The sequence below is a fragment of the Lolium rigidum genome, chromosome 6, assembly GCF_022539505.1.
Source record: "Lolium rigidum isolate FL_2022 chromosome 6, APGP_CSIRO_Lrig_0.1, whole genome shotgun sequence".
Classification (NCBI taxonomy): Eukaryota; Viridiplantae; Streptophyta; class Magnoliopsida; order Poales; family Poaceae; genus Lolium; species Lolium rigidum.
In genome coordinates this window covers 301,337,008-301,350,291 of record NC_061513.1, presented here as the reverse complement: position 1 = coordinate 301,350,291, position 13,284 = coordinate 301,337,008, and the positions used below count along the sequence as shown (strand labels likewise).

The 13,284-nt window shown below is 45.8% G+C and overlaps 1 pseudogene; it reads left to right on the top strand.

Annotated features, from left to right (window-relative positions):
* Positions 1 to 1,643: 1,643 nt before the first annotated feature.
* LOC124664478 lies at positions 1,644 to 3,763 on the top strand (annotated as a pseudogene).
* Positions 3,764 to 13,284: the final 9,521 nt, after the last annotated feature.

Sequence of the window (13,284 nt, the reverse complement as noted above, 5' to 3'; positions counted from 1 at the left end):
ATAAAAACCATGGTTGTTTTGAATGGATGTCAATAACTTCATCAAAAACTATGACTATTTATGCCATTTGCATTGATGGCAAGAATTTCATATAGTTTTATAGAACACATTAAGGTATTTTTGTCACCTTCGATGTATTTTGGATGGAAAACCATAAACTGACAGTGTTGTGAAAGATTTCTATTTTGGTTGCAATTTTGATGGTAAACCTTAACCTTCTTTTAGCAAACAAAATATTGACAAATTTATATTTTCTAGTGGAGTAGCGATACAAGAACTAATGTGGTATGTGTATCATACGTTCATTATAACACCCATAATGGTGGTTCAAAATGTTGTGTTTGACCACTGCATTAATCATCCTGTGTGGGGAGTGTGTCATCTAATGGTGCATCATATTTGGTCTAGGAAATTGTCTCCAAGGGCAATGAGAAGCTCCGGGAACTAAAGGAAGAGCAAGGTGAAGAATTCTACACCTTAGTTACAAAGGCACTGGATGAAATCAACGAGTACAAGTCTTACCTGGAAGAGCATGATGGAGAAATATATGGTGTACCTGAGCTGTGGAACTACAAGGCTGACCGGTTAGCAACGGTTAAAGAGGGCATCCAGTACGCTCTTGAAAAGTGGATGTCCAACAAGAGGAAGCGCTGAGCCTAGAATCTACCTGGGATGTTGTCCTTATGCTTTCCTGCTTTAGATATCTGACTATGTTATTTAACCTAAACAAGATGTGAACATTAGAACATATCTGTTCTTTGCGATGGTACTTAGAAGTATGTTTATGTTGCTTGGTATGTTAATTTTCTTGAACTAGATAACCGGACGTATCTATTGTTTCCTGAATTATGTTATTTCACTTGAACTAGATATCTGAACATATTTATTCTTTCATGTGCTGATGGGCTCCATCTGTTCATGAGATCTTAAATTGCTTCATGAATCGGCAAATCAAAATGCAGATGCAGCAACAGATAAAACATTGCAGCTATTGCATATTGATTTGGGTCTATACATCCAAACCATTACGAGTAATCTCCCAATCAAGAAAAGCTAAATGATTGAGGCTCATATACAGATATGTGGTTCAAAAGGATAATTTATCAAGCAATAACTGCTAAGCTACTTGATAGCAATGACTTCCCTCCTTTTCAACAAGGAAACTTGATAAAAGATTTATATTACTCCGTACTATTAATAATAACTAAATCAACATAAAGTAGTCTGAAGAAAAAAACAGAGTATACATGATCATGCTTGAGATGATCGTCTAGATCAATTTGTTTTTTTTTCTGGCGTCTTTTCTATCCAACAACATGGCGTGTAAGGAAAGGATTCTACATCACTACGTTGATTGTCATGCACTCGGAATCGGATCGTGCAAGTTTCAGAGTAGCGTTGGGAGTCGACTTGCGGCTGTTGTGTTGTTCCTGTGAGGCTGTGCAGGATGCGTGCGTATATATAATCTCATGCAAGACAGAACAAGCTACCCGATCTGATCGTGTTCTCGTACGTGCTTTGATTTTGTGGCGAGAGTTCTACCTGTGCTGTGAAGCACCGGATCCATGACTCGCCGTTGCCCGTGGAAGAAGCGACGGCCGGCCGCCACGCCGCCGCCGCCGCCGCAAGAAGAGACGACGCGGCGCAGGCCGTCGACGTCGTCGTTCGTCGAATGCGAGCACGTGTTCCACATCGTTGGCTACAGCGCGCGCAAGGCTCTGGCCCTCGATGCCCACTCCTCCATCCTCTCCGGCGCCTTCCTCGTCGGCGGCCACACCTGGGCCCTCGACTGCGGCTTTGACGACCATGGACACCTCGCCTCAGTCTCTGTGCAGCTGCTCACCGCCTACATCACCGATGACGTCGTGGCCAAGGCTGGCCTGAGGATCGAACACCCGGTTGGCCGGTGCCCCGCCGCCGTGTGGCTAAGCGACGGCGCTTACACCTTCCCCGCCCGGTACGGCAGGACCTGGACGCTGCCGCTCCCTGACGAGTTCCATGGTGGTCGGGAGGCACGCTTCGTGCAAGATGACCGCCTCACCATCGTGTGCACCCTCGAGGTCCTCCAGGAGGAAGAGCACTCTACCATCGCTGAGGATTTCCACAAGCTTCTTCCTCTAGTCCTTGGTGAGGAGTTGGAATCGGAGAACAGGAGGCACGCCTGCATGTTACCGGATGTGACGTTCCTCGTGGAGCAGACCGAGATCCATGCACACAGGGTCACAGGCTCGTTCTAGCTATGCGGTCACCTGTGTTCGCTGCCGAGCTCCTCGGCGACATGAGAGAAAGCACCATATCTCATGTTAGAGTTGACGACATTAGCGCATCAACTTTCAGGGCCATGCTCCGCTTCATCTACACCGACGAGCTTCCCATTAAAGCAAAGAAGAACAATATGGCATTGAAAAGCCGACGTGCTTGCAAAGCCAAGTATGAGGCCAGGCGCCGCGTGGCCATGGCCTGTGACCTGCTTGTTGCAGCGGATCTCTACGACCTGGGGAAGCTGAGGGCCATGTGCGAAGACATACTGTCTGAATGCATGGATGTCGCTTCTGTTATGCAGACTTTGTTGGTGGTGCATGGCCGGTACAACTGGAGGCAACTGGAGGCCTCTTGCATTGAGTACTTGGCGTCCGATGCAAACGTGTACGCCGCCGTAAAAGAGACACAGGAGTACCAGGAGCTCGAGGAAAACTACTGCTCGTTCATAGCTGAGCTCGTGGACAAAGTAGCCACTCATAAGTTAGCAGCTAAGGGCTCCTCCTTCCGCGCCAACTGCAGCAGCCCGTGCCCAAAGATGATGAGCATGTCAACGTATAACACATCGGAGGTTATCCGTGGAACATACGAGTTCAGAATCCCCAATTTCAGTAGCGTGAGGGAGAGCCATGCTGTAGGCCAAGAATTCGAATCCAGCACTTTCATGGTAGGCGGTTACAAATGGAAGTTATATCTTTACCCGTCCGGCAGTTCAGAATCACTTATAGAGAAGATGAAGAAAGGGCAACATATTCCCGTGTACGCTGATATGTTGAGCGATCCTGGAATTGTTGGCGTAAGGGCGTCTGCATGTTTCAGGATCGATGATCCTAGTGGAAAATCCCCATCGACCAAAGCATGGCTACAAAGTATCTTTAACGGGGAGTGGTCCTGTGGCTTTCTGAAATTCACCACCGTGAAAGATGTAAAGTCACGGTATCTGGCACATGATGGATCTCTAACTATACGATGTGACATTGTAGTTACCAACAAGGCATGCATTGGTGCTAGTGGCGTTGGAGACACGACTCTTGCGATATCGCCCAATATCAGGTGGAACCTCGAACAATTGCTAGCGAGCGGGAAGGGCTCAGATGTGACTTTTCTTGTCGAAGAGAGGAAGATTCAAGCGCACAGGCTCGTGATTGCCACACGGTCACCAGTCCTATACGAGGTGGTGGGGTCTAACGAGGAGGAACATGTCGTAATAGTCGATGACATAAAGTTTGCGGCCTTCAAAGCCGTGATCCACTTCATCTACACGGACAAGTTACCTCCAATTGAAGACCTAGACCCTTCAACTATGGTTTCCAGTGATGATGTGATTATCGCCGGAGAAATATTGTCTGCAGCATGTCGGTTCCGTCTGGAGAAGATGAAGGCCATGTGTGAGAACATTCTAGGTGAGTCCGCCTCGAGCAAGAACGTGTCCAGAATACTCAAGTTGGCTCGCCATCACCAATGTTCGAAGCTCGAGGATCATTGCACCGAGTTTTATCTCTGATTATTGGTTGCAGTAATTAAAACCTAAGAAATTAGTTCGTCAACTTGTTTGCCGTGTATTGTTTCTTGTCCCCTGAATTCTTTATAAGTGCATGTAAATTAATTCTATCATAGCAATTTAATGTACGATGATTGTTGAGTTAGAGAAGAAGGAAAAGAAAAAAGGGTAAGTGCTTTGTTCTAGCTAAGATATTAACTGTAAGCTAGTTGAATGCCCCTAGCTTGCCATGGCCAATTTCATCGTCCAACAGTTTGGGTGACAATTAACATAATTTGGTTAATATAAACTTCATAAAATTTATAGAATAAAACTCCATACATATGTATTGAAAGTTTGTTCACATTTACTTCAAATATGGAACTAACTATAGCAAATGTAAGACCAAAAATTCGTGCTACGTCAAAAGTTGTACTCTGAGCGGTTGACTGCTAAATATTTGAAATTTCATATGATAATCACTTGGGTTCCATATGGCTGATCCTCCAGATACGGAAAGAAAATAACATCAACGGAAAAGTACCTTTCTCTCTCATTTTGTCCGAATCTCAAAGCGAAACGGACGGTGTTGGAAACACCAACACCCATACGTGTAAGTACAGAAGTATTTCAATAAGTACATTCAGTAATCATTAAATATAAATAAAATGCTATGTCAACATTTGGCACAAATGTCCATCTATCGTTTCACAAGATTCCAATACTAAAATCAACTACAATTAAGGAAGAAATATGACCGATTCCAATTAAAATCAGTCGAATTATGGTAAAGTATGCACGGGTTTGCTTCAACCGGCTGGACTGTTACTGGCAGTTTCAACCTTTGCCAATAGCAAGACAGGGTTCAGCCTACTACATCCATTCGACTCACTGGCACTGGAATATCAGCATTTATATTAAAACCGACACTCTAGCTGGCAGCACGAGGGAAACGACGCATTACATACCCAGAGCTCAGAGCAGCAACAAAGCTAGAATGAGCACTACATAACAATATAGCTGCTAATTATCCAAGAGACATGGTTCGATGGCAGTGTGTTACTGTAATATCTAGCAGTAGCATGCACATCAGTCATGGCTTCAGATTGCAACAAAGAATTCAAACACCTGTGAACATAGATAACTTAGGTAGAATCTCTACATCTGAGGATGCACACATCCAAACTACTACAGCCTTGAGGCTGAAAAATAAAACATTCAACAAGTGATGGACCGAGGAAACAATTCTATGTTTCGTGATTACTGTGTGCGATCAAGTGACCTATCATTGATTGAAGTGCTCGTAAAATTTCAGGTAAGTGCATTCAGTAATCAGTAAATAGAAATAGAAATGATTTGGCGACATTTTGTACAAATGTCACACTATCGTTTCACAAGATTCCAATGTTAAATTCAACCTACACTTCCACAGTACTACACTACTACTACATCCATGGGACTGACGGACAGTGAAATGCCTGTATCTATATTAAAGAAGCCACTCTAGCGGACAGGACGAGCAATTCAAACACATAGATAACTTAGACACAAGTAGAATCTCTGCAGCCGAAGATGCACACAACCAAAGTACTATAGCCTCGAGGCTGAATAATTAAAATTACAAACGATCAAGTAGGCAATACTAGTGTCGATGACTACAAGGGCAAGCGCTGATACCAAAATCTGGCTATGTGCTTCCTGAACTAGATCATGTAACTTGAGTCTATACTTTAAAGAACATGTTTTTCTACTAATAATACTCTTTAACAAATAGCAAGGCATGTAACAGAAAACAATCCAAACAAAAAACATAATAGGTATTATTATATAATTGAGAGAAATATTATTACACTTTTTGTGGGATCTCTTCCATTCAATACATTGGCGTGTACGGAAACGAATAGATGTAACAACTTTCATTGGGGAGGTTGATGATGTCGAATTTGGCGTAATCTGTTGGGTATATACTACCTAAGCTTTCCAGTTTGAAGCTATTCAAATGATATGCAAACCCCGTCGCATTCAGTTTGAAGTTCTCCGCCCTGCTCAAAAAGATAATCTCTTTGTATGGATGAAATCCAAGTATCTCCATATCAAAATATTTATGTTGGTGCGCTTCAACTATGTCTTCATGTTCATCAAAATCGTCATCGTCGGAGTTCCACTCAAACTTCTCTTGAACTACTTCTTTCTTTTTCTGACGGTATCGAATCACCGCTTGCTTGTTCACCTTTGGAAGTCGAGAAAGAACGAAGTGATAGTTGATGTCCTCTAAGATCCATGGCCCATTTACTTGGCGGTTAAATGCTTTCACAGGATTGAGGTCATAATCATGCTTCAGTATCCACTGCGCATGACCATTCGATTCATCCATGACGCAAACCCGAAGATGATCATTAACAAATGATGCTAAGTATACCCCTTTTTGGGATAATCCTAGATAAGGGTCTCTTCCCGTATCCATTGGTAGCTTAATGATGTTGTATTTGTCTTCGGACAAAGATAATCTGCAGAAAAATATTAATAAGAAGTCAAATACATTACTGATGCTCCCATTAATTAGGGAAAATTAATAGAATTGTGAAACTAAAACTAGTAATGAAATTTTGACAATACCTCATAACAAAATTATTTTGGCAATGCACGTAAAGTGATCCTCGCCAGTAGATGGAGAGCAGTCGCCTTGAAAACTCACGCGTCTCAGCAACGGTCCCCGCGGCATCCCCTTGTCGAACAAATAATCTCTGTTCCCAGCGGCGTGTCCTCGACGAGAATACATATGCAAGGTATATCGAGATGGTGGCCACTCGGATGCCTCCTCAATGGGATCATATTCGTTATAACATCCCCAACGGGGTTGCAACAAATAGGGGATCCGGAACACCTGGTAGTGGGACGACACGGTGTGATCAAAGGCGAGGTACTCGTTGCAGCGGGAATGCCGAACCATCCCCTTGGCATTGTTTGGCGGGCGCTCAGGAAGACGGTCCCAGCGCTGCGTGGCGGGGTTAACCACGTAGTCGCTGAGCAAGAGGAGCCCGTTGCAGTGGCCATTGATGCAGTGGCACCCTCGCCGGTCACAGCCTCCGTCGGGGAGGACTTTGACGGCCGGGGACAGGAAGTGGAGCTTGCCGCTGACGGCGGGCCGGCCCGGCGCGGAGGGGCGGGAGAACAGCTCGGGGAACGGGAGCACCGCCATGCTGATGAAGATGCCCGTGAAGGGGAGCCGTGTGCAGAGGAGGCTCTCGCCGTCGATGATGGCTCGCCATTCTTTGCAGATGGAGCGAGAGACGGCGAGCCAGCGCGGCGTGGCGGCCAGGCGGCGCAGCACGTCGATGAGCACGTCTAACGGCAGCCGCGCCGGCGCCGCCAGCGCCAGGTTGCGGTGTTGTTCGTCCTGCGATTCCATCTAGGTTGATCTGTATGCCTTGGCGTGGAATCAAGGTAGCAAGCTCGCCCTGGATGTGTTGGGCCGCCCCTGTCTAACAGGCCCCGTATTTTTTCACCCAGTAAAATGCGAGTAGAGGGCCCTGTATTCACCTTTCGCCGGCCGAAAACTCGGACGAGCTAGCAGACCTCGTATCCCCACCCCGTAAAACAGAATATGGATACGGGGTCTGCTAGCTCGTCCGAGTTTTCAACCCCTCAAAACAGGTTTTTTTGACAAATTGGATATTAGAACCAACACAACATTCACATAAAATAAATGTTTTACATAACACAATAATCGTCATAATTATTACAATAATGTTTTTCGGAAATGTCAACAAATGTTCTAATGGAAGAATTAAACAAATAACAAATGTTTCACACATACAACAATAGGAAATGAATGTTTCACACATACAACAATGGAAAATGAATGTAATAAATAATTGGCCATGCAACTGCCAATGGTGATCAATCAGATCTTGGGTGAGCTGGTGATGAGTCTCGGCATTTTCAATGCCTCGGTGAGCTGCAAGAAAAGCTTCAATCCGATCAGGGTTCCTCTCGGGCTGCACTCGGGTGCCAACATTGTCATAGAAACATGGCAAGTTCAAACCTCTTTCATCTTCAATGATCATGTTGTGAAGTATCACACAACATGTCATGATATCAACAAGAGTTTCCTTGTCCTAAAACCTAGCAGGACCCCGGACAATTGCAAACTTTGCTTGCAAGACACCAAAAGCTCTCTCAATATCCTTGCGGCATGCCTCTTGATTTTTGGTGAAGCAAGCTTCCTTTATTGTCAAAGCCTTGTCCCTTTTTCTCTTTTATGGACTTGACAAGGGTTGCATAGTTAGGGTAAATACCATCTGTGAGATAGTACCCCATGGTGTACTCATTGTTCATAACTTTGTAGTTACAAGGTGGAGCTTCACCCTTAACTAGTCTTGCAAACAAAGGGGATCTATTCAAGATGTTGATGTCGTTGAGTGTCCCCGGCAATCCAAAAAAGCATGCCAAATCCATAAGTCTTGAGAGGCCACAGCTTCAAGAACAATGGTAGCATCACGACTTTTGCCACAATACATTCCATGCCATGCTTTTGGACAATTTTTCCATGTCCAATGCATGCAATCCAAACTACCAAGCATCCCCGGCCACCCCCTCTTTTCATTGATCTCCATGAACCTTTTTGTATCTTCCTCATTTGGAGCTCGGAGATACGTCTCTCCATAAAACTTGATCACCATCTTGGCAAACATACGCACGCAATCCATGGTTGTTTGCACACCAATGCGGAGGTACTCATCGGTATAATCTGCTTGTATACCGTATGCAATAACCCTCATGGCGGCAGATATTTTTTGATATGGGCTAAATCCCATGACTTGGGCAGCGTTTCTTTTTTGCTTGAAATAATCGCAATTTGCCTCGCAATCTTTGACGATTCTCTCGAACAAAGTCCTACGCATTCTGTACCGTCTACGGAAGAGGCGGGGAGGATAGGTCGGTACCTCGGCAAAATAATCTTGCATCAGCTGTTCGTGGCCGAGCGCGCGGTTCCGCGGAATGCACATACGCCCCATCACGGATCCTTTCCGCTGATCCAGAAGCTTGGCGCGGTCCTCCATTTGCTTCATGCCGAACAGGAGCAGCATCATTTCCGTCTCGTCGTCGTTGAGCAACTCGTCGATGTCCGAATCGTCGGAATCCGATGAGGACCAATCGGTCGACGTCGCGTCCAAATCCGCCATGTGCACATCCTCCGAAGCCATCTACCACGGTGTACCATACATCAGCCCCAAACACGACCATGCTACAGGCGACAACGAAGAAGAACGCGGCGGAATACTCACCGGCGAAAACGGCGGAGAAGACCGCGGCGGGAGGGTGGCGGCGGGCTCGGAGGGACGCGGATCTTCGGAGGAGGTGCGGCGGAGGTGCGGGGGGCGTCGACGCAGCTCGGCGCGGCTCGGCGGACGGCGGAGGGGCGCGGATCTGACGGATTCCGGCGGCGGCGCGCGGGAGGCTGCGGCGGCGCGTGGGGGAAAACGGGTGGGGGGAACTGAAATGTCCGCGCGCGGTTTCGGAATTGGGATACCGGTTTGGCCCTCTATCCCCGCTCCCACCCCGCACAAGTAAGGGGTGACGACCCACCCCGTAATCGAAAACAGCAAAAAACGATGCGGGGGCCGTTTTTACGGGCGTGCTAGACAGCCGGGTACAGCCGAAACCTGTATGTCGGCGGTTATTATACGGGTTTGCCCCTTTTACAGGTCTGTTAGACATGCTCTTATATGGAGAAACAGCCAGCGGGCCTTTCACGGATACGTATCCCGTACGTATACGTGTGAGTCGAGCAAGGAAATCGGGACTAGATGCGAATTCGTTTGAGCTGCAATGCCAAATAGCCCAACAAATGGATGCAATGCCAACCGCATAATTAAACTCGTTTACCGACCGACAAGAAAGCAAAAAACCAAGGACATCTGGAAGTACCAAGCAAATTCCCCACAGTTACCCATACCACACGTGCTACAGGGCAAGTAAAAAACAAATGTTCAAAGAACATGCAGGTTCCCAGACCATTTTCGTCTCCGCATATTATCCCTTGTAGTAATAGCATTCCTAAAAAATTGCAACATGAAAATTTGAATTTTCAGAGGCATTTTCTGTTGAAATATTGGGCCTACACTTAATGGCCTATATTAGATTTCAGATTTTCCCTATAAATCTCAAAGTCCACTTAGCGGCAGCCTTGTGAGTTTGAGCCCAAGTTGGTGGCAGCTCACTAGGGAGTGGCAAGAGGTGGGAAGTTTAGTCCCACATGGAAAGTTGGGAGGAAGTTAGACCATCTTATAAGGTGGGTTGTTCCACCACTAGTAAGTGAGTGAGAATAGGAGTGCTACACGCGCGTGTTCCTCCTCCTCGCTCGACTCGACACGTCACGATGCGCGCACCGCGCTCGTGGTGAGTGGATTGAGCCTCGAGCCGAGACTTTCCTTACTTTTTGCAGCTCAGGAAAACGAACAGAGTCCTAGACGGACGCGTCGCAGTTAGTCGGTTCGGGTCGCTCCCGGATCGTGGGCTATCTGTAACCGACTCGAGTCTATATAATCTCCTGCCCGGCTACCGCATAATCACATCCGATACACGAGTTAGGGTTTCCACCTCTCTCTGCTTGCGCCGCCACCATAGCCTACTCCATCCCGCGCGCCGACGTGCATTAGGTTTTTGGGAAGCGCTCTGCGCGACTGCTCAATCTCTTCATCACGGGTCGCCTTCCGTCCAAGTCGGGCGGTGCTGCCTACCGCCGTCTTCAACGCCGTCTACTACGACCCGTCGTCCCCGTCATCAACAACGTTACTACTGCAACATCGTCTGCTACACCTTCACCGCCACCTCCACCAGATCGGTACGTGCGACATATCTCGATCTGTTTAGCGATGGATGTTGTACTGTTTGCTCTGCTACTGTTCATGTTGATCACTGCATCTAGTATGTTCGAGTTTCACATGTTAGTAGTTACTGTTGTTATGCTTAATATTCTGGAATTAATCATGGAAATTGTACCTAATTATCCAACAATCCAAAAACCTAATTGTAGGCAATTTCCTGAGTTAACAATGGCTGGTTTTTCCGATGCACTGAGGCCGGATAAGTTTACCGGTGTGCACTTTAAGAGGTGGCAGGTTAAGGCCATGCTCTGGCTTACTCATCTGAAAGTGTTCGAAGTTACTGATGGTTTACCTGAAGGAACTATATCTGACCAAGATCAGAACAAGTTCAAGGAAAACAATACTCTCTTCGTCGGATGCGTTCTGAGTATTCTTGCTGATCGTCTGTGTGATGTGTACATGCACATAACAGACGGTAAAGAGCTATGGGATGCACTGAATGCTAAATTCGGTGCAACCGATGCAGAGCGATGAACTGTACATCATGGAGAGCTTCCATGACATCGGGATGGTAAACAACCGTTACGTAGTCGAACAAGCTCATGAGATACGAGTGCATTGCGAAAGAGCTTGAACTCCTTAAGTGTGCCTTACCTGACAAGTTTGTGGCTGGATGCATCATCGCTAAGTTGCCCCCTTCATGGAGGAACTTTGCCACAACTCTCAAACACAAGAGACAAGAGATATCAGTTGAAAATCTGATAGCGTCTCTTGATGTTGAGGAGAAAGCTCGGGCTAAGGATAATACTGAGAAAGGAGAGGGTCAGTCTAGCGCCAACATGGTGCAGAAGAAACCCTACAACAAGAACAAAGGGAATAACAAGCCATCCTTCAATAAGCCTATGAAGACTACAACCTTCAAGAAGAAGAAGATGATAAACAAAACAGATCTGAGCTGCTTTACGTGTGGAGAGACTGGCCACTTTTCTAAGGACTGTCCAGAGAGGGCAGACCGCAAGAAAAAGGCGAGGCAAGTCAACATGGTGACCGCTGGCAATGCTGATGGGTACGGTAATCTCTTTACTGTTCTTTCGGTATTTCAATCTCCATGTTGGTGGATTGATACAGGTGCTAATGTTCATGTGTGTGCTTGACATATCCATGTTCACTTCTTACCAGGTCGCCCGGGATTCTTCCGTCTTGATGGGGAATGGGTCACATGCTTCCGTTCGTGGTGTTGGCACGGTAGATCCGAAGTTCACTTCGGAGAAGATCGTGCGAGCGAGGAACGTGCAGCATGTCCCTACTATGAACAAGAATCTCGTTAGCGGCTCCCTTCTATGCGAGAGATGGGTTTAAGGTTGTTTTAGAGTCGAATAAAGTAGTTGTTTCCAAGTTTGGAAAATTTATTGGTAAAGGCTATGAGTGCGGAGGCTTGTTCCGCTTTTCGCTTTCGATTTCGGTAATAAGTCCGTGAACCATATTTGTGGCAATGTTAGTGATGATACCGAGTGTTTGGCATTCTCGTTTATGTCACATTAATTTTGGTTTAATGTCTCGGCTATCCAGTTTAAGTTTAATTCCGAATTTCACCATTGCCAAAGGTTCTAAGTGCCATAGTTGTGTGCAATCAAAGCAACCTCGGAAGCCTCACAAGGCGGCCGAGGAGAGAAACTTGGCACCTCTAGAACTCATACATTCCGATCTATGCGAGATGAATGGTGTGTTGACAAAAGGTGGAAGGAGATATTTCATGACATTGATTGATGATGCGACTAGATTTTGCTATGTTTATTTGTTGCGAACTAAAGATGAAGCTTTAGACTACTTTAAAATTTATAAGGCCGAAGTTGAAAATCAACTAGAGAGAAAGATCAAGCGTCTTAGGTCGGATCATGGTGGCGAATATTTTCCTAAAATCTTTGATGAATTCTGTGAGGAACATGGCATTATTCATGAGAGGACGCCTCCCTATTCACCCCAATCAAACGGGGTTGCCGAGAGGAAAAACCGCACGCTGACTGACATGGTGAATTCCATATTAGCCACTGCTGGTTTATCTAAGGCATGGGGGGGAGGCTTTATTGACTTCATGTCATGTCCTGAATAGAGTTCCTAACAAGAATAAAGATAAAACCCCTTACGAGGAGTGGGCTGGGAGAAAATCATCACTTTCGTATTTGCGCACATGGGGATGTTTGGCGAAAGTCAATATTCCAATTACTAAGAAGCGCAAACTTGGACCAAAGACGAGTGGATTGTATCTTTCTAGGTTATGCTCCTCGGAGTGTAGGATATAGATTTTTAGTAGTTCAATCCGAGGTACGTGATATGCATGTTGATACTATTATGGAATCTCGTGATGCAACATTTTTTGAGAATATGTTTCCTATGAAAAATATGCATAGCATTGCTAGAATTTCTACTGAGATAATTCCTGAGTCTAGTACATCTAATGAGTATTTTGAACAATCACATGAGAATGTTACTGAGAAGTATGACAATGAAGCTCCTAAACGGAGCAAGAGACGAATGATTGAAAAATCCTTTGGTGATGATTTCATTGTGTACCTTGTGGATGATACTCCCACGTCCATAGCAGAGGCATATGCATCTCCAGATGCAGATGACTGGAAAGAAGCTGTCCATAATGAGATGGACTCGATTCTTTCTAATGGAACTTGGGAGCTATCAGAACGACCCCATGGATGCAAG